General features: G+C 43.4%; 1 long non-coding RNA gene across 1 annotated transcript in view; it reads left to right on the forward strand.

Annotated features, from left to right (window-relative positions):
* The first annotated feature begins 3,125 nt into the window (after positions 1-3,125).
* The window catches only part of LOC116076240, an 80,398-nt gene continuing 61,671 nt past the window's right edge, over positions 3,126-21,852 (forward strand). The window contains exon 1 of the long non-coding RNA XR_004112874.1: positions 3,126-3,357. This is a non-coding gene — a long non-coding RNA (uncharacterized LOC116076240). The remainder of the gene's footprint in view (positions 3,358-21,852) is intronic.

Raw genomic sequence — 21,852 nt, forward strand, 5'->3', positions numbered from 1 at the left:
TTTTTTTTTTTTAACACGAGTCTTACTATATAGCCTAGGCTGGCTCTGAACTCTCCCCCTCCCACCCCCCAACTTCAGCCTTTCAGATGCTGGGATTACAGGTTTGTGTCCTTATACTGGGCTTTTCAACATTAATATTGTTGTCAGAAAAGCAATTTTATATGGAAATGGCAAAGGCATGGATTATAGGAAGAACAGATTTGGAGCCACTCCTGGATGTTCGTATGGTTCTCTTTATCCTCTTCTCCTCCTTATGAGGTCACCACCTGATACTAATCTCTTCCTGGCTAACCACACTTGTTCTGTAGTTCTTGTTGTTGTTGTTTTTTAAGATTCATTTATTTGTTATTTATGAGTACACTGTAGCTGTTTTCTGGCACAACAAAAGAGGGCATCAGATGCTATTACAGGTGATTGTGAGCCACCATGGAGTTGCTGGGAATTGAACTCAGGACCTTTGGAAGAGCAGTCAGTGCTCTTAACCACTGAGCCATCTCTCCAGCCCCTATCCTGTAGTTCTTAAAGATATCACTTTTATTTGAAAGTCAAGAGCTCTATCCATCCCTGACTGGGTCCCCAGTCCCTCCGATGTTCTCCCAGGACACAGTCTCACAGCACCACACTATGATTGTTTTACCTGCTGTCCACTCTACAATAGTGAGGTCCTTGGCAACAAAGAAGATTTTTTTTTTTAAATCTGTAGAGCAATCCTTGGACCTTAGGAAAGTTCCTAATGAACTCACTATGTAATTACTGAACAATTATTCATTGGGGGATCTTTTATAGACAGATCGATATCAAGGAACACAAATATGAAAAAGAAAACTATTTCAAAGAACTTGCAACAGGGATTTGCCCAATAATTCATACTAAAACCAACCATTATCTTGAGGATTAAGACTGAGGTGTGAGGGGTGCAGACAATGGCTCAGCTGTTAAAACATTTGCTATGTTTCCAGGGGGCCTAAGCTTGATTCTGAACATCAGTGTTGGAGGCAGTTCATAATGACTTCTCGCTCCAGTTCCAGGATACTCAGAGTCATCTTTTGGCCTCCATGGGCCACAAACACACAAGCACACACACACACACACACACACACACACATGACATAGATACAAATGTACATACATGTGAATAAACATAGAAGTAAATATTTTTAAGTGATATAAAAACGATCAGCTTTGAAGGCTGGGAAGGTCTGAACCCTTGGCATTTCTCATTGTGTTTTCTGGTTCCTAATCTCCGTTTTGAATGCTAGTATGAACTCTGTGCTCGGAGTCATCAGGTTTCACCTCTTTAGGTCCTTTATTAGAGTTTGACTTATGATTTCCCTCCTGTCCTTGAACTATCCTAAGAACACCTGCCATTTGCTCTTAATTGATGCTTGTGAAATACCTTGTCTTCCTCTGCTGAGAGAGTGTAAGTGTTAAGCCCATTGCTGTGTTACAATGGCTGCTTTATTGTTAAACCAGTGCCAATGAGATTACACAACAGCTTGGAGAGCGAAGGGAAACAGGGCCACAAACCCCCTCACCTACAAGGGACAGGAATTTGGGATGGTAAAAACGCTAATATAGCCAGATGTCGGTTAGAGTCCAGCGGTAGGTTCCTGGAGATCATTTCAGTTCCAGAGGTTGGCTGCTGGCACTCTGGCACTGGGTCTTAAGCATTCTGCCCTCCCCTGGCTGAAACGTGGATTCATTTCCATTAAAGCTGTCACAGAGAAAGAATCCAGTGGCCAGAAGCCAGGAGCACACACACGGCTTGCTCGACATCAGCAGCTCTGGAAGCTTTCCAGGAGGCAGAGGACAGTTCCATTTGCATGCAATCAATTATTTCTAAAGGGTTTTATTCTTTATCTCACTCTAGACTTAATTTCTCTTACTTTCAAACTCTCAGATATTTTTCCAATGGAACAAGCTGAAGATGGTCAGGGGTGGGTATGAGTGTTGCTTGGGCACATAAGGATGGTAAAAAAAAATTAGCCATTTACAAAGACAAAGAAACAGAATATAGATTTATATGTGCTTCTTGTCAGGAAAATTTTATCGTTTAACTTCGAATGGGTAAGAATGGTTCCTAGGAGAAGGATATCATGACAATCTTTCCAAAGTTAGTCTCCGTTAATGTTAACGACACTCCTTCTAGTTGCCAGAAACTGAAAAAGGAATTTGGGTTCTGAAGGAAACATTTTTAAGATGCAGGGTTGACTGACACTCTTCAGAGACACTAAGGCGTGTGTGTAAATGAGTCAGATGGGCCTAGAAACCACTGTATGCCCCAAAACTTCTTTCTAAATGGGTGACCTTGGGTAAGTCTCTTAACCTCTTTTGGCTTTGCTTTCTGTAAAATTAGTGTGTAATTAGATAGTTTCTGTAAAGAATTGAGCACCGTATTTGGAATAAAATACAATAAACGATAGTAGATTTAGCCCTGTCAATTTCCTGTGACTAAAGACGCCCCGCTCCTCAGCCAAACTGTAGTGTGGAGAATCCGGATCTGACGGACAACACCGAAGTGCCCAATAAGATGCCGGGGTTGGGGGTGGGGTGGGGGTGAAAAACAGTGAAATCAAACCAATGGCATGGGCCCTTGTTGTTGGCCGCTTTCTGGCTGATCCACCAATAGCTTAAGGATGTAACTTGGGAGCGACACCCTGACAGTCCAATGACGCACAACCAACCTACACTCAGCATTTCGGAGGGCATAAATCAAGGAGCCTGCACGTATAGATTCCATTATTAGTGCAGTCTCGAATGGTGAAAGGAGCATGGGAGAAACGGCCCCCGAGAGAGGCATTAATGAGCTAAAAAAGAGGGAAGAGATGACTACGCTACGCGAGCTCGGCCGCCATCATGTTCTAGTTTCCCCTTCCTCTCTCCGGGTCCGCGACCGAGGAAGCGGCCTCTGGGATGCTGAGGGGGTGTGTCCCCTCATGATTGGCGCAGGCCGCTCAGCCAATCCCAGCTCGGCAAACGGGAAGCACTTAGCCAATGAAGGGAGACGGCAGCGGCGAGGACTTAAGGGAGGCGGGACAGAGGCTTGATGGGCACGAAAGCTAGCCAGTAAGCGCTAGAGGCATCCCGCCTGCGGCCAATGGAGAGGGGCTGTGGGCGGGCGCCAGAGTGTTTGTGTTGTGGTTTTGGGGGAGGGAGGCGGAGGGGAAAGTTTGTTTATTTTGTTTTTAGTTTCTGGGGTCCCCGAGCTTCGGGAAGGTGAAGCGAGCGACAGTGATCCCCCTCGCCTCTCAGCCTCCCCGCGACGTTGCCGCCACAGCTTGCGGAGAAGCGGAGACCGCGGTCACCGCCGGGCTCCACCGCGGAAGGACGCGCACTCCGAGCCGGCGCGGCTCAGCGGTGAGTGAGGACCGTGGGCCGCGCGGGCCTTCTCGCTCTCGAGCCGCCAGGCGGAGCGGGGCGACCCGGGGTGGGCGACTGAGGACGCCCTCGGGGGCGCGCGTGCGGCACGGCCCGCCGAGGTGCGGGTGCGTGTCCTCGCGCGCGCGCGCGCGACGGGAGCGAGCCGGGCGGGGGGGGGACGGGAGCGCGCGCGACCCGAGTGGGCCGCTGCGGGCCGGGGCGCTCGCCCGGGGTGCGCGGTGGGATCGCGACGTGCAGACGGGAGGCGGGGGAGGGGTGCGTGAGCGACGCGCCGTCGCGTCGGTCGTGAGGGCCAGGGTGTCCCAAGTACTGGGGCCGGGACAGACCGGCGTCACGCGCCTGCAGGTGTGAGCGGACGAAAGGGTTTTCGGGGTGGGCCGGCGGCAGTCCGAGCGCTTCGTGTCGCCTAGGGCCTTCGGAGCTGCAGATGCTTGGCCGGTGGGGCGCGAGCATCCGGTGTCTCCGCGCGGCGGGCGTGCGGGCGTGCGTGCTGGACCCGATGGCGGGGTCCCCCCAGGCATCCCGCGAGAGCTGCGTGCGGTGGGTGGGGGGGGTTGCTGTGGAGAGGTGATGCTCACTTTGGATGTTTTGAAGAAACAGACGAGGGGAGGAGGGATGATAGAGTGGGAAACAGCCCTGGGGAAGGGCTGCTACGTTCTGCTGGTCCGGTGCCCTTTAATTTCAAACTAACGGATTTGTTAGTCCATAATGGCTAAATAAATATCTGGTCCAGCGAAATTCACTACAGTGGCTATTCGCGACACCCAAGAACAGCAGCGTCTCATCCATCCTTAGTCTTGGACGCTGGTCACCCGTCTGAGACTTTTAGCTTCATGCTTTCTCCTGTGTCTTTTGGCTGCTTAGATTCTGAATAAAGAGTACCAACCGAGACTCCGTGAATAAAACATCATTTGTACCTCCTTCACAGTTAAACATAGCAGTAAGCTGTACAAAAAAAAAAATCACACATCCTAGTCTTTTGTGAAATGTTTCTCTTCGCTTGTGGGAGATTTCAGTTCTTGACTTTAAAACTATGTGTTCGCGGTGGTTTGTAAATGCTCCTTAAAGAACAGAGCATGTAGACTGTTGTCTTGCACTTGTATAGTGTGAATATCGATGTAGTAAGTGGGAGAGATATCAGTGTAGTAGTCTCTACAGGTAGGCACATACTGGATAACCAGTATCCAGAATACAGATCAGACTGGTTTGTCCCACTTGGGATGCAGTGATGAGGGTTATGATGCATGCCTCTGTGTGTTGTGTTGTGTTTTGTTTTGTTTTTGAGACAAGGTCTCATCGTGTAGCCCCGGCTGGTCTGGAACTGCTTTGTAGACCAGGTTGGCCTGGAAATTACAGAGATCCACCACCTGCCACTTTCCGGAATGCTGGATTAAAGAGGCCCAGCTTTATTCTTGACTGTTTTTAAGGGCTTGTCTTAAACTTGATTATCTGAGTAGTGTAGTTTCTGATAGTACTTAAAGGCGTAAAAAACAAAACAAAACAAAAAAACCTGTGCATGCTACATGGCTCTGTTAACCCATCATATCCTTGAAATCTTCCTCACAAATAGAAACTCTTTTTTTGGTATTCCGAGACAGGGTTTCTCTGTGTAGCCCTGGCTGTCCTGGAACTCACTCTGTAGACCAGGCTGGCCTTGAACTCAGAAATCCACCTGCCTCTGCCTCCCAAGTGCTGGGATTAAAGGCGTGCGCCACCACTGCCAGGCCTACAACTAGAAACTCTTAAATGGTTTTTGGTTTTTATTTTCGTCTTTTGAGACAGGTTTTTTTTTTCTTTTTTTAATGTTTTAGAATCAAAACAATACTTTGTTCCATGTCAGTACTTGCTACTGTTCACAGTGTGCTTATACTATGTATGTCTTCCTCTCTGTTAGTTTTAAGTCCTTGCTTGAAGCCTGTAGGGCAGAAACTCCCTAGGCCGGGGTAGGGCAGGGCTCCCAGAGCCATGCAGCTATGTTTAATCTTGGGTCTCTTTGGTTTTTTATCTTTTGCTTGTTTTATTTTCACCTCCTGAATTACCCAGAGGGAGAAAAGTATGAAGAACACCGAGAAGCAGAGAGAAGGTATGAAAGGAGAATCCACTGACTTCTCTGCTAAGGTTTCATTGCCTGAACCTAGCTTAAGAATTTAACGTTAAATTGAGACTATTATTGTTTTAGAACTAAGCACCTTTAATAGAATAGTCCAACCTTTGTTTTTTAATTGACATACTCATTGTACATAGTACTGCAAAGTTCTATTTTTGTTTGAATTTTTAAATTTCTTTTTTCCTTAGGTCTTGCTATGTGGCCTACCTGGCCTCATACTCATGATCCTTGTGTCTCGGCTTCCCCAATGGAAGAATTACAAACCTTTGCAACCTTAAAAGAGTCCACTCCCTCTCCCTTTTTTGGTGGTTTTTGTTTTGTTTTAAGATCTCACTCTGGACCAGGTTACCCTGGAGTTCATCATGTTGCCTAGGCTGGACTTGAACTCTTGGCCTGCCTGAGCCTCTTGAATGCTGGGATTATAGGTGTAAGCCACTGTGTCCAGCTTCTGAAGACTTTCTTTCCATCTCTGTCCACTAATTCCTTATTCCTACTCAGGTCTCTGAGAGCTCCTGTTCATTTCCGTAGTTATCAGCTTGTGATTCAGGGCCATGTCCATCTCGTTTGCCATTAACGCCAGAGCCTGTTCAAGCGTCAGGTATTCAGCAGACTTCTGGAAGATATTTGTTGATTATGTTATGAATTTGACTTTTACTCTTATTATTTCTTGTTATTTTTTAATTTCTTGGAGCCTTGGCTGCCTACCTCCTCCCAAGAGTGTCTGAGATTTGATGCCACCCTTAAGAGAGCTTTCCACATAAAGATAGGTCTGAAATCACTGAGTTAAGCTTGCGACTGGAACGAGCATTACACCCTGGTTGTTCAGGCTGGGTTAGCATTGCACCTGTTACTCTTCTCTGTCTCAGCTGCTCTTGATTTCTTTCTCCTCTCTGCAGCATGTTGATTCTAGAGACCTTGTATAGGTTCCAGCTGAGCAGCCTGCTTGCCCTTTGACATTTGCTGCCTTTGACATTGACAACTGCCTCTAGTGTTTCACCCCTACACATTGCCCCCACACTGATCTTCCTGAAAGATTGCTTTATGTTTTCTGCTCCTTTCCAAATCTACCACAAACACTTAAGTTGGAAATCCTCAATGGTGTTTGATTGCCTAAAGGGTTTAAGTGCCTTAGCTTGTTATTTACAGATCTTTGCACAAGTACTGTCCAATAGAAATAGAAAGCGAACCACAAATGTGGACCACACATGCAATTTAAAAATTTCTGGTAGTCCCTTTAAAAAGTAAAAAGAAAGGGTGAAATTGATTTTTGTAACATTTTACTCACTTCAATACATTCACAACTTTAGTATTTAAATATGTTATCAGTAAAAAAACAAAACAAAACTAGTACCAGGGTATTTTAAAAGTCTTTTTTCATGTTAAGTTTTTCAAATCTAGAATGTATTTTTCACTTGAACATCTCAAGCCACACCAATCAGATTTCAGGCATTCTATAGCCTTGTGTTGTTTGTGTCTACCTTATATTGGACAGAACAGATCTTAAGTATGTAAGTGGAATAGTGGAAGGACCAGCCACTATCCTTTGCATAACTCAGTTTCTCTCACCTAGAAACATCTTTATAATCCAAACATGCTAATTCTCTGAGGGAAAAACAAGGGAACCTGAGAGCTCTAATCTTTAACTCTTATCATCTCTGGAACTGTGTGTGTGTACATATGTGCCAGCAAAGACCAGAAGAGAGAGAGCATTAGATTCCCAGATGCTAGGCAGAGGTAGTTGTGAACCATCCATGTGGATGCTGGAATCTGAGCGCTGGGAAGGCTGCAAAGTGCTCTTAATCTCTTAGCCATCTCTCTGGAGATTTTTAACATTATTGTTTTTTTTAAAAGATGCATTCTCAGCCAGGCAGTGGTGGTGCACACCTTTAATCCCAGCACTTGGGAAGAAGAGGCAGACAGATTTCTGAGTTCGAGGCCAGCTTGGTCTACAGAGTGAGTTCCAGGACAGCCAGGGCTACACAGAGAAACTCTGTCTCAAAAAACAAACAAACAAACAAACAAACAAATTGCATTCTTTCTCCTTTGTTGTCCAGGCTGGCCTGGAACATCTGGACTCAAGTGATCTTTCACCCTTAGCCTGATGACTAGCTGGGCGTACAAGTTACACGACACTGTATCAGATTTAATGTCATTTCTTTTCATATTATTTTATATTGTAACTGTTTACAGTCAATTTGCGTTGTAATCATGGGTGATGAGGCACATGCACTGACTAATGATTATCTGATGAATTAGAGCCAGTGACAGTAGCACATAGCCACTGTCTTCTCATCAGTTTGTGCCTGCCGAGTCACAGCTTGATTGCCCCAGACTGTGTGTTGACATCTTCCTCATTTTTGCTCCTGACCTAGCCTGTGCTAGGAAGTCTATAGATCTACATACTGATTTTTGTGTGTTTTGTTGTTTTCAAGACAGGGTTTCTCTGTGTAGCCCTCCTTGGCTGTGTTTGAACTCACTTTGTAGACCAGACTGGCCTCCAATCCAAAGACCCACCTCCCTCTGCCTCCTGAGTGCTGTGATTAAAGGTGTGCACCACTGTGCCTAGCACACATGTACTTTTTAAATATTTCTAGTTAGATAGTAGTTAACACTCTGCCCTTTGAAGACAGCTGATCATGAATTGGGAAAGATATATGGCTTTTGGGTCAGTGCTAAGGACTGATTGAATCTGGGGTTTTGTAAATGCTGAGCGCTGACATTTTGCCATTAGGCTAAATCTCTAGCTCTCTGGCATATTTTTATATTCCCCCTTTGTTTTTAAGTGTACATTTGTGTCTTTCCCCCTTTATTGAGGTATTACTGATGTTCGGAAAGCTAAGGATATTTAGCATATGTAACTTAGTATATTTGGAGTAGATTGGCTTCTTAAAACAAAACACAACTGTTCATATTGGGCATGATACCTTTAATCCCAGCACCCAGGAGACAGATCTATGAATTTCAGGCCAGCCTAGTCTACATAGTGAGTTCTAGGATATCTGGACTATATATTGAGACTTTTATCTAAAGAGGTTAAAATTAAAAATACTGTGATAGCCAGGCATTAGCGGTACATAACTTTAATCCCAGAACTTGGGAGACAGGCAGTTGAATCTCTGTGAGTTTGAGGCCAGCCTGGTCTACAGAGGTGAGTTCCAGGCCAGCCAGGTCTACAGAGAGAACTCTGTCTCAAAAACCAACCAACCAACTGTGCAGGGCTGGGGAGCTGACTTATTTAGTAAGGTGCCTTTATAAGCATGAGGGCCTGAGTTTGGATCTAGAACTCATGTAAACAATTGGACTTGGCTGAGCATGCCTGTAACTCCAGCCTTGGGGGAAGCTGAGAAGAAGCTTTGCTGAAACTCAGTGGCCAACAGCTAGTGTAGCCCAGTCAGTGAGCTTCAAAGGAGACCCTGTCAGGAAAAAGTAACAGAGGCAGGCAAGAGAGGAAAGGTGCCTGATATTGGCCTTAGGCTTACACACACACACACACACACACACACACAGACTTACACATACTACACATATATACCACATGTATACACAGTCCTCTCACACAAAATGCAAAAACAAATAACTGTTTAGATGTTACAGTTTTCAGGTTGTGTCAGAAATAAAGCTTGCAAGTGGGTGTGGTGGGCCATGTCTTTAATCTCAGCACTCATGAGGCAGAGGCAGGAGGATCTCTGTGAGTTCTAGGCCAGCTTGGTCTACAGAGCAAGTTCCAGTCTAGCCAGAGCTTCATAGTGAGACCCTGTTTCAAAACAAATGAACAAATAAATGTATTAGTAAATAAATAAATAATAAAAAGTAGTAGTAATTGTTATTTGCATCCTGGCATGGTGATCCACATCTATAATCCTAGTACTCCGAGGTAGAGGCAGGAGGGTTGCAAGTTGCTCTGGGCCTATACAATGAGGCCTTGTCTCAGCCACTGTCCCAGAAAAGATGTTTAACTTTCCTGAGACTTGGTTTCCTTGTGGTCTGTCAGCTGGCTGTGAAAGCAGCTTCAGAGCAGGGCTCCAGCGCAGCTCCCTGAGTATTGGCACCCGTGCGCATGCCTATGCAGAGCCACAGCCAAGAGGCAAAGTCTGAACCAGAAGCCAGAAGCCTCGGTTTGTTTGTGTTGCTGATGTTTGCTTTAGTGCCAGCTGTGATCCAGGCACAGAAATGACTGAGAATTCAAAAAACTACAGTGAAAAAAGTTTTTAAAGCCTTTTTCACAGAGAGGTGAAGTGATTCATTCTTCCCAGGAAGATTTCATTTCTCACTGTTCCTTGGTATTTTATTGGTTTATACCTTAACATATATCATATTATGTCTATCTGTCCTACTAAATTGTAAGCTTTAAATAAATAAAAAAATGCTTATTGTGTGTTTATGGATGTGCCTTTGCTATAACGTGTGCATGGAGGTCTGAGGAAGACCTTGTAGATGTAGAGTTGGTTCTTCTGCCTTTCTTTCTGTTGGTCCAGGGATGGAGCTCGTTTGTCCACTCGTGTGCAGAACGCACTTTTACCCACAGACCCTTCTTGCCAGCCCAGAGTTTAAGCTTCCGAAGACCAAGACTATTTATCCTTGCATTTCCAAGTACACACTGTACTATGCCTGTCACTTTTTAGGCATTCAGAACTCTAGTGAATGCCCCAAACAAATCCCTTAGTTCTGGGGCTGTATGTAGCTTAGTTGGTAGGGTACTTGTCTAGCATGCACAAAACCCTGGGTTTGATCCTTAGCACTTCCTTAAACTAAGTGTGGGGAGTGGAAAGATGGTGCAGCAGTTTCTCTCCTAAAGAGCCTGGGTTTAATTTCCAGCACCTACATAGTGGCTCACAGCTGTCTTTAATGCCAGTTTCATAGGCTCAAACAAGACCTTCTGGCCTCTGTGGGCAATGCATATAGATGTACAAACCCACACAGACATACATACAAAATAAAAAAAAATTAAAACCCATATGTGGTGGTTTATATATGTAATGCCATGCATCCTGGCATGATGCTCCACATCTGTAATCCCAGCACTCTTAAGGAAGAGGCAGGGGGTTATAGGTTGCTCTGGTGGAGGCAGAAAGACTAAAGCTCGAGGTCATCCTCAACTCTGTAGTAAGTTGAAGATTATCCTAGGAAACATGGAGATCCTACTTCAAAACCAAAACCAGCCGGGCGGTGGTGGCGCATGCCTTTAATCCCAGCACTTGGGAGGCAGAGGCAGGCGGATTTCTGAGTTCGAGGCCAGCCTGGTCTACAGAGTGAGTTCCAGGACAGCCAGGACTACACAGAGAAACCCTGTCTCGAAAAAAAATCAAAAAAACAAAACAAAACAAAAAAAAAAAACCAAAACCAATAACCAAATCACTTAGCTTTATAATGCCTTCATTTATTTTTGTACCAGCTAAAGAATTTTGTGCCTGGGAGAGCTATATGCAGTTATAGTGAGATTAATCTTTTAAAAGTACAGATCTATTCTGTATGTGTTTCACCTCACTAAAAAACATTTACTTAGTAAAGCAAATATACTTAGGAGTTGGAGTGCATGCTTGTGACAGGACTCGTCCTGGGGAGATGTAACACACATACCTACTCAACCCCAGATAAAGATCCCACCACAGACCAACGTATGGATACCACCCAAATCCAACTTGGTGAGCCAGCGAGTTTTATTGGGTTTATGGGAGCACAAATGACGAAAGTACTGCTGCATTGCCAAGGCTCACCCCAACATGGGTGACAGCTCACAAAAGCTGGAAAGCTGGCACAGCTTCAGGCATTTGTACAGGTTGGAGAGTGTACTATCTAAGTGCCTGCTCTAAACCTCCTCTAGGCAGCTCAGCTGGTTTCTGCTGCTTCCGGGCAGCTGCCGGGACTTTCCACATTACATAGATAGATCCATCCTCCTTCCCTCTCTTCTTCCCTCTCTCCTTCCTCCCTCCCTCCCTTCTGTCCTTCCTTCTTTCTTTTTCTCTTTCATTTATTCAACATTGTAGTTACTTTTATTTACCTTTTTTCGTGTTGAATGCATGTGGAGTCAGAGAACAACCTGCGGGAGTTTCTTTCTTTTTCACCACGTGGGTCCCAGAGATGAAACTTAGGTCATGAGGTTTGGTGGCAAGGACCTTCAACTGTTGAGAGCTCTCTAACTCCTCTTTGTTTTTGAGCAGGATTTGACTACATAACACAAGCTGGCTTCAAACTGTTCATCTTCCTGCTTTGGCCTTGTAAATTCTGGGATTATGGACATGGGCCACCATGCCTAGGTCCCAGGGCCTTTTATTATTATTACTTTTAAAATAAAATTTTAGAGATTTATTTATGTACATGAATGTTTTGCCTACATGTATGTTTGTGCCCCACATATCTTCCTGATGCTCATGGAGGTCAGCAAAGGCATCAGATCTCCTGGAACTCAAGTTATGGATGGTTATGAGCCACTATATGGGTTCTGGGACCTGAACCTAAGTCCTTTGCAAAAACAACAAGTGCTTTTTTTTTGTTTTGTTTTGTTTTTTTGTTTTTTCGTTTTCGAGACAGAGTTTCTCTGTATAGCCCTGGCTGTCTTGGAACTCACGCTGGCTGGCCTCAAACTCAGAAATACACCTGCCTTTGCCTCCCAAGTGTTAGGATTAAAGGCATGCACCAACACTGCCCTGCCAACAAGTGCTTTTGACTGATGAACCATCTCTTCAGTCCTTTTGACACTTCTTTAGTGCTGGGATCAAACCTAGTATGTTGTACATACAAAGCAAACATCTACCACTAAGCTCTACCCTGAATAAACTTTTATGTCTGTGTATGTATGTACATGTGAGTGTTGGCACCCATGGAGGCCAGAAGAGATGTTAGATCCTTTTGAGCTAGAGTTAAAGGCAATTGTGAGCCACCTGATATGGATGCTGGGACCTGAACTCAGGTCCTTTATAGGAGCAGCAAGTGCTCTTAACTGCTGATCCATCTCTCTAGCCCTTTCTCCCCAAATATTAGAACACTTAAAGATATTCTGAAGTCCTCTTCTGGGAAGTCACTCATCACAAGCCCGAGTGGAGCTCGTCTCTTCTGGTTAATGCACTTGTTTGAGTAGAGTACCTGTAAACTGTGCAAAAGCTGTCAGGTGGAATTAGTAAGTAATGACTCATACCAGCTTATCTGGGAGAGCTGTGCAGCAGAAGTGACCTCTAGGTCACCTGAGTGAGTGCTGACGCCATCTCTGCAGAGCCAGACCCTGAGCAGTGAAAGGGAGAAAGGTGGAGCAGGAGGGACTGCCCAGAAGGGCCTCTGGACACATGTCCTGGGGAAGATGATTTCTATAGCTTGGAAGGCTTTGCATATTTCCTAACTCTCCCAAGCCAGTGAGAGTTTGATTTGATTCTCAGGCAAAGGTGGAGAAAGGGAGAGTGCAGTGGAAAGTCAGCCTGCTGTCTATCAGTTACTCCTCTTTAATTTCAATAGCTCTTTTTTTTTTTATCCTCTTCTATGTTAGTCTACTTTAAATTACTGGAACAGACTTGAGATAAATCAACTTAAAAAAAAAAAAAAGAAGAAAGGGTTGAACTGGAGGACACTTACCTAGCATGCGTGAAGTCCTGGGTTAGATGAAAACTAATGAAAACATTGAAGAAAACTAAAATGTGTTTTATCTCACAGTCTCATAGTTTGGGTGGTTTGGGCCCCTAATCTGTTGGCTTGATGCTTTTGGTCTGAGGCAAGACTGCACATTATGGAAGGTATATATAGTAGACAAAGACCACCAAGTTAGAAGCAGAAAGTAGAGGAACAAGAGGGGCCAGGACCACAGTGTTCCCTTCCAGGGAACATTCCCCATGACCTAATTTACTTCCACACCTGTTCATAGTGTTGTGAGCTCCGAGGCGCACTTCTTTGATCCCAGCATTCAGGAGGCAGAGGCAGGGGAGCTCTGTGTTCCTGGCCAGTGTGGTCTACAAAGCAAGTTCCAGGACAGCTAGGGCTACACAGAGAAACCCTGCCTTGGAGAACAAACCAAACCAAGACAAAAAGCATTCTGTGTTAGAGACAGTCTTCAACCGGATCCAGACCATAGTACTATAGGCTGCCTTCCTTCCCTGGCCATACCGTATTCTCTTCTTGCATTCTGTAATCATTAATTTTTTTTTTAAAGGAACAACCATGGGGTGGGATGTGGTACATACATGTACAATCTTAGCATTTGTGGGATAAGAATTATTTTCAGACCAGTAGGTGATTAAACATTGGTGGTACTGATTTCACTCAAATGATGCTATTTGGCTGGTACTGGGTAAATGTGCGTACTCACTTATTGTTCCAGATTGAAAAGGACTGAAGAGATACTAGATAAAATTAGTGTGGTTTATTCTGTAACATGGTTCTGGAGTATCTTATTTTTTAAAAATATAATATGCAGTCTGGGAACTCAAAGCTAAGAAGATGGCTCAATTGATAAAGTGCTTGCTGTGCAGTTATAAGGACCTGAGTTCAGATCCCCAGCACCCAGGTAAGAGCCAGGCATGGCAGCATGCTCCTTTAACTCAGACAGGGAGGGGGAAGCAGGAGGATCTCTGGGCTCACTGCCAGGCAGTGAACAAGCAAGTGAGAGACTGTGTCTCAAGATGAGGTGGAGTAGGATAGAGGAAGACACCCATAGTTGACCTTTGGTTTCCACAAGTACATCGAAGAGGTCACCACTCACACATGCACATGCACACACCACTAACTTTCAAAGTAGAAAGTTAGTCTGTCTCACTAACATTCACAGTAGAGCAGGAGAAATGTCTAAAGCAGTTGCTAGGTAAAGTGTTCTGGTCTAGAGGAAGAAATCCAGATAAGCAAGGAGACTGCTGCTCTGAAAGAATTGCCTTTCTCCTGCCCAAGCCCTGTTGATGGTACATCAGGCTCAGGGATAGTCTTTTCATGGGATGATTCACCCAGGGGTATGTCTCTGTTCTAGTATATAAGTCTCTGGTTAGATGAACTGTGAACTACCGACTTTAAAATACTTGTTCACCATCTACACTTTTGTGTTTTACTCCAAAAATTTTGTATTTTTACAACAGTATGCTTAACATTTATGATAATTTATTTGCATTTTGGCTCAGTCCCTTAAAAAAAAAAACCCAGCACATTCATTATGGCACTTAAACAGCGTGGGGAGCTGGGAGACATAAGTCTCTACAGAGAGGAGGGCTACTCGTTCTCCATGCTCCTAATACATTGGCTGGCTGGCTGACCAGCTGGCCTGCCAAGGGAAAATGTTACTTGTAAAAATACACACACACACATACTCTCTCTCTCTCTCTCTCTCTCTCTCTCTCTCTTTCTCTCTCTCTCCAGAAAATACTCTTTCCCTCTTTCCCCATTCCCTCCCTCTCCTCCCCCTTTACCTCCCTCCAAATCATAGTGAAAGGCTCTTTGTAAGACTAACAAAAACAAAACTAGAATGAAAATGTGAAAGACATCCCATTTTAAAGTAGCGAGGGCTGGCTTGAAATGTTTGAACAGGGCCCTGTGCTCCCTCGTGGCTTGTGACCCTGCCTCAGCACTTTGTGCCAGGGCCTGCACTGATGGCCTGTTTGCTTTGGGTGCTGATGCCCTCAGCTCATTTACTGCACTGAGGAGTGTGCATGGCCCTTTCTTGTTTGCTGTTAACCTTCTCCCCATCCTTGAGGCTGAGGACTTATTCAGGTTGCTTTTCAGAAGGTGATCCCAGAGGCTGGAGCTCACCCTCTGCCTTACTTTCTTGCAAATTGTTGACTTTCTTGGGCACCCTCAGCAGTCACTTCTCATCCCCTGGACCCTGAAAGCTGCTGATGCTGATCCTGAAGTGGCGTCTTGTCCTTTAGTTATTTCTGCTGTGGCTTTGGGCTGTTTTTGTGTTTGTTCTGCTTTGTTTTTTGTTTGTTTGCTTGTTTGTTTGAGACTGGGTTTTACTGTGTTGCCCGGGTTGGCTTTGAATTTGAGGTCTTCCTGCCTCGGCCTCAAAGGTGACTCAGATTGTGCACTCCACACTCTTGAAGCTTTGTGGACTTCTGGTTTCTGTTTCCAAGCCACCAGCCTGATTTGAAGTCATCCTCAGGCTGCGTCTAGATTGTTTAAGTAGCTGTCTGCCGGTTGTCCCGATTCTCTTTGCTCAGAAAACATTTCCTACCCACTGTTTTCTTTTCCCTCATTGAAAACCATGTGCTTTTTTGTTCTAGGAAATCAGTGTCTTGTCTGAGCCAGATGCCTTTATGTTTCCAAATCTACCAACTTCCATTCCCAGTTTTCCATCCCTGACTTCTCTGGTACAGTCTTTACTCCATTTTCTATATGATTTTTTTTCCTTTTGCCTCTCTTTTTTTTTTTGAAGGCTTGATTTATGTATAATATTCTCTCTGCATCTGCCCACCAGTTTATTTTTTTTCTCTTACTGTCAGGATTTCCTGGGCTAAATAGACAATGGCTTAGTGAGTAAAGTGCTTGCTCTGCAAGCCTGAGGACTTGAGTTGAGATGTGCAGTGCATGTCTGTAACTCTAGGAATAGGGGTCAGAGACAGGCAGGCCCTGGGGCTTACCAGCCAACCAGTCTAGGAGACACAGCAAGCCCCAAGTTCAATGAGAGACCAAGTCTCAGAAAGGACAGTGGAGAGCAATGGAGGAAGATACCTAGTGTTAATCTCTGGCACATATGGGCTAGTGCAAATATGTGTACACATACACAAAGGTTTCTGTAAACATTATAGTCCTTGAAATATTTCTTAACCAAAGGCCCTCCACATTGTGCATACAGAGGTGTGCTTTTTTTAGGCAAAATGATAAGTGCAGTTTTTTATTACTATTAATTATTATTAAATGTGCAAAAATATAATTTTATAAAATAATACAAAAGTGATAGATACTATATATTAAAGTCACTACACTAGGCCAATATGAAGAGCTTGTTTAATGAGAAGACAGTTCACATACGCCAAAGAAGAAATTAGTATGTAGCAAAACAGTTTTGCTTATAATTGAATATTTGAATTCTAATTTTTTATATGGTACAGAGGCTTGAACCCAAGGCTTACCACTTGCTGGTCATTGACTCTGTACTGAGCTGTATCCAGGGTGATAGTGGCCTTTTCCTCTTCCTCCTCTTCCTCTTCTCTTCTTCTTCTCCTCTTCCTCATCTCCCTCCTCCTCCTCCTCCTCTTCCTTCTTCCTTCTGTTTTTCAAGTTAGGGTTTCTCTTTGTAACCCTGGCTGTCCTGGAACTTTCTAGGCTGGCCTCAAACTCACAGAGATCTGCTTGCCTTGACCTTCCAAGTGCTAGGATTAAAGACATGGAAACCACACCCAGTTCCAGGGGCTTTTAAAAATACTTTATTTTTAAAGTGTAAGAGAGTGTGTGTGTGTGTGTGTGTGTGTGTGTGTGTGTACATGAATGGAATGCTTGGTGAAGACCAGAAGAAAGCGTTAGGTCCTCTGGAGCTGAAGTTATAGGCAGTTATGAGTTGCTCCAGTGAATACTCAGAACCAAGCTTGGTACTTTGCAAGAGCATTATGGGTACTTAACTGCTGAGTTATTTCTCCAGTCTGAGTTGTTTGTTTTTTAAATTGACATAATAAGAGTATATTGAAGTAGGCAAACTTTGTTAATTTCATTTATTGGTTCTAGTGACATTTTACTGTATGTACTTTATACATATATTTTATTCTGTCTATCTGTCTGTCTGTCTGTCTGTCTGTCTACCTATCTATCTATCTATCTATCTATCTATCTATCTATCTATCTATCTAAAGATTCATTTTGTCGGTATTTGTGAGTTCCTGCATGTTTGTCAGTGTGCCACATACAGGCTGTGCCCATGGAGACCAGAAGAGGGAATCCAATCTTCCTGGGACTAGAGTTACAGATGTTGTGAGCTATGCCATGTGAATTCTGGGAATTAAACACAGGTTATCTAGAAGAGCAACCTATGGTTTTATTCACAAATTCATCTCTCTAACCCCTGTAGATGTTTATATTTTTAAATATAAATATTGGGTCAGCAAGATGGTAGGTAAAGTCAGTTGCTATTAAGCCTGATGATCTCAGTCTCTGGGCCCCATATAGCTGACGGAGAAAATCGACTCCCACAGGTACCTAACATTATAAATATAATAAAACTTTTTAAAAATGTAGACTGGGTGGTGGGGCAAATGCCTGTAATCTCAGCACTTGAGAGGCAGAGGCAAGTGGATCTCTTAGTTTGAGGTCAGTATGGTCTACAGAGTGAGTTCCTTAACAGCCAGAAATACACAGAAAAACCCTGTCTGGAAACACACACACAGTTTACAAAGAATGATGCTTTTAGTTTTTATTTTTCAAGTCTCATTCCATTCCTTATTCAACTGGCTTAGACTTCAGGGATTATATTGAGCAGGAGTGATAAGACTGATCATCCTTCCTTTTCTTGGGGTAGGAAGAGAACGTTTAGTTTTGTACTCATAAATCCTTTATCAGGTTACAGCATATTTATTCTTCATTCATTTACTCACTCACTCGTTTTTTGAGAAAGAATTTCAAGTAGCCCATCTTGGCCTTGAAGCCACTGTGTAGCCATGGCTGGATTTGAACTCTTGATACTCCTGCCAGCACTGCCTCATGATAATCTGAGTATAGGCACAGGCCTCTATGCCCCAAAGAATTAATTTATCCCTCCCTCTGGAAAAATCCTCTCCTTCCCTCTAGCCTTTTTCTCTATGTCTTTTTTATTCTTTCACTGTTTTTGAGAGCTTCCCTTAATGCCGTCTTGACATGGTGGTTTCTTTGTGGGAATGTTTTGGTATTTAATTCAGATTATCCAGCAGTTATATTACTGTTCATGTTCCCCATCTTCAGTGAGCCTTGGTGACTCTCTCTTTTACTTAAGTTGTCAACCTTACTTGTATAACACTGCTTATAATTTTCTCTTACCAGTCTTTTTTTCCCCCTTTGAGATTTATTTTGTTTATAGTTGTGTATGGTTTTGTGCATTTGAGTGCAGGTAGAAAGATGAACGTCAAATCCTTTGGAGCTAGAGTTTCAGGCGGTTGTGAGCCACCCAACCTGAGTGCTAGAAACTGAACTTAGGTCCTCTGCAGTGCAGTATGCACTCTTTTTTTTTTTTTTTTTTTTCCCTAGACAGGGTTTCTCTGTGTAGCCCTGGCTGTCCTGGAACTCACTCTGTAGACTAGGCTGACCTCAAACACAGAAATCCTCTTGCCTCTGCCTCCCAAGTACTGGGACTAAAGGCGTGCACCACCACTGCCCAGCTGCAGTATGCACTCTTAACTGCAGAGCCATCTCCAGACCTACCTGTCTTTTCATATATCAGTACAGTTTGCAGAGGTGTGGCACCCTTTATTCTTATATTGGTATTCACATTTCTGTATTTGCCTTCGTTTAACTGGATGGGCAGGCGTTAATTTTATTGTCCTATACAGAGAGAGACTTTGCTTCAATTGATTTAATTTAGTGAATGTTTGTTCATTTAAGTTTTGGTTTATGAAATAGGGTCTTATAAGTTCAGACGAGCCTTGAACTCAGCACTCTGCCTGTACTCCTAGGAGTGCGCCACCACATTTGTTTACCTTTTTTTTTATTTAACCAAAGGTTTAATATGAAAATGTACATGACCTGAGTTCCATGTCATAGTAAGACAGATGCACTGAAGAGAGGATGTGTGGAAGCAGTTGATCTTTCTGCTGAGGGCATCCATTCATTTTCCTGCTCCAAGACTTCCTCATCCCATTCCAGCAGTGTTCTGTTACTCATGGCTGTCATCTCCATGCAGTCATGCACAAAAATCCTTCGTAAAGAAATACTCATTGGACATGTCTGCCATCATTTAATTCAATGATAAAATATTTTTTATTACTTGTTTTGTTTTTATTTGTACTGGGATTGGACCTAGAGCTTCAAGAAATATTTCTAGCTTTTTTTTTTTTAAAGATTTATTTATTATTATATGTAAGTATATGTAAGTAGCTGTCTTCAGACACACCAGAAAAGGGTGTCAGATGGTTGTGATCCACCATGTGGTTGCTGGGATTTGAACTCAGGACCTTCGGAAGAGCAGTCTGTGCTCTTAACCACTGAGCCATCTCTTTAGCTTTTTTTAATTAAGATTTTTTTATTTATTGTGTCTGTGCCTGTGTAAGTGAATATCATGTGTGTCCAGGTGCCCAGGAAGGCCAGAATAAAGTGTCTGGTCCCCTGGATCTGAAATTGAGGTGACTGTGAGTAGCCAACCACTGTGGGTTCTGAACATAGCCTTTAGGAAAGCAGCAAGTGCTCTTAATCACTGAACCGTCTCTCCAGCTCCTTCTTTTTAATTTTTATTTTGAGAAGTCCTCATTAAGTTATCTAAAGTATCCTTGAACTCTTCTACTAAGGCAGGCCTGACCTAAGACAGACCCTCCCAGGTAGCTGGGTGGTATTCCTGTGGAACTAGGCGCTTCGGTGTGAGCTTCTTACCTGGAAGTGTTAACTCCGCAGAGTGACTTTGCTGTACAGCGCATCAGGTTAGTGGACTAAGAACTTGGGCAAGTTTTCCCTACTATATTTCTGTGTTTTATTTTATTAATTTCTACTCTGGTATTTAATATCTTAATTTTTGTGATTGGATTGGATTCTGTTTGTCTCTCATTTTTCTGGGTAGACACTGAAGTTAATTGAGAACTCATATTGGGCATGCTATAAATCACCATTTAATTTTGCTTTAGTTGCATCCCCAAAAATATAATGAGTTTTCATTTTCATTAGTTTAAAATACTTCCTAATCTTTTTCTTCCCAAAGAGTTGTTTGATTTTGAGAATATTTGGAAGTTTCTACATATCTTTCTACTATTGATTTATAATTCCATTTTGGTTAGAAAACACGCTGTGTATGTGTGGAGTCTTCCACGTGTACCTCCAGCCTTGGTATCTTCTGGAAGAATCCACAAGACTAAGCCTGCAGTTATTCATTTTCAAGATTCAGTTAGGTCAGAGATGGAAAGCATAGTCAGTGAAGGGAAAACAGGTGCAGGCTTCCAAGAGTGGACTCAAGTAAAGCGTACTTGAACGTTTAAAGTTCTTCTAGGATCAGATTGTGTGAAGTATGATTTACTTAGGAGCTATGTTTTAAAAAAGAAAACAACCTGTGGATTTTAATCAGGACTCTGTCAGGTAGGAGCTGTCTATCCAATATGTTGGAGGCCAGCTTGGGTTATAGAGCTCTACGCCCCCCTCCCCTCCCTGGTTTGTCAAGATAGAGTTTCTCTCTGTAGTTCTAGAATTTACTCTGTAGACCAGGCTGGCCTCAAACTCAAAGATCTGCCTGCATTTGCTTATCAAGTGCTGGGATTAAAAGTGTGTACCACCACTGCCCAGCCAAAATATTTCTCAGTCTTTTTTAAAATTGTGTATTCAATTCTTATATACCAAGTCTGATATTTTACCCCAGCAATCCAAATTCATGACCTCTACATGGTAAGGAGGTGTTCTGCCACTGGACTAACCCCTTAGCTTGCTGCTTTTCTTTAAAATGAGTACTGGAGAGCTAGGCATAGTGGCTCACACCTTTAATTCCAACATTTAATTTTGCTTTAGCTACATCCCCCAAACCCCCCAAATCAGAGGCAGGTAGATCTTTGAGTTAGAGGCCAGCTTGGTCTACACTCTAGAGTCAGTTCTGAGACAGCAAGGGGTACAAAGAGAAGCCATCTTGAAAAACCCAAGATAAATAAACAAAATGATGATTAAGTGAAATGAATTACTCACACTGAGCCTAGTGTCCCATCAAGTTAGGAAAGCGCTGTACCGCTGAGCTGGGTCCCCAGTGCTCTTTACTTGTCATTCCAGGTTGTGGTCTCAATAGGTTGCCAAGGCTTTTGGCCTTGAACTTGTTTTATAGCCCAGGCAGTCCTTGAACTTGTGAACCTCCCACCATAACTTCCCAAGTAGTTAGGATTACAGATTTGTACCATGAGGCCTGGCAGCATTTTGAGTGGTTGGTTGGTTGGGTTTTGAGTCAAGGTTTTCTATAGAGACTACAAATGGCCTTGGCCTCACAAACTCTCCAGCTTCTGTCTTCTGAGTAGCTGGGGTACCAGGCCAATTTAGGAATATTTTGGGGGTATCTTTTGGTCTTTGACTTCTTGAGTATAACATCATGACTGCTTTTAAACATAAGTAGTTTGGGGTTCTTTTCCATCCTAGAGCTGTCCACTGGTGAAGTGAGACTCACACGTGGCTTCATCGTGTCTGGCATATTAGTATAGGGAAGGATAGGAATGAGAGATAGTTTTTAAAAACTAACCAGTTATAGGCAGAAAGGTTTAAAGGTTTAAAAAATTTTATGTGTATGTGTGTGTGCCTTCATGAGTTTATGTTACTCTGTGCCTGCAGTGACC

This window comes from Mastomys coucha, unplaced genomic scaffold, assembly GCF_008632895.1.
Source record: "Mastomys coucha isolate ucsf_1 unplaced genomic scaffold, UCSF_Mcou_1 pScaffold11, whole genome shotgun sequence".
NCBI classification, from domain to species: domain Eukaryota; kingdom Metazoa; phylum Chordata; class Mammalia; order Rodentia; family Muridae; genus Mastomys; species Mastomys coucha.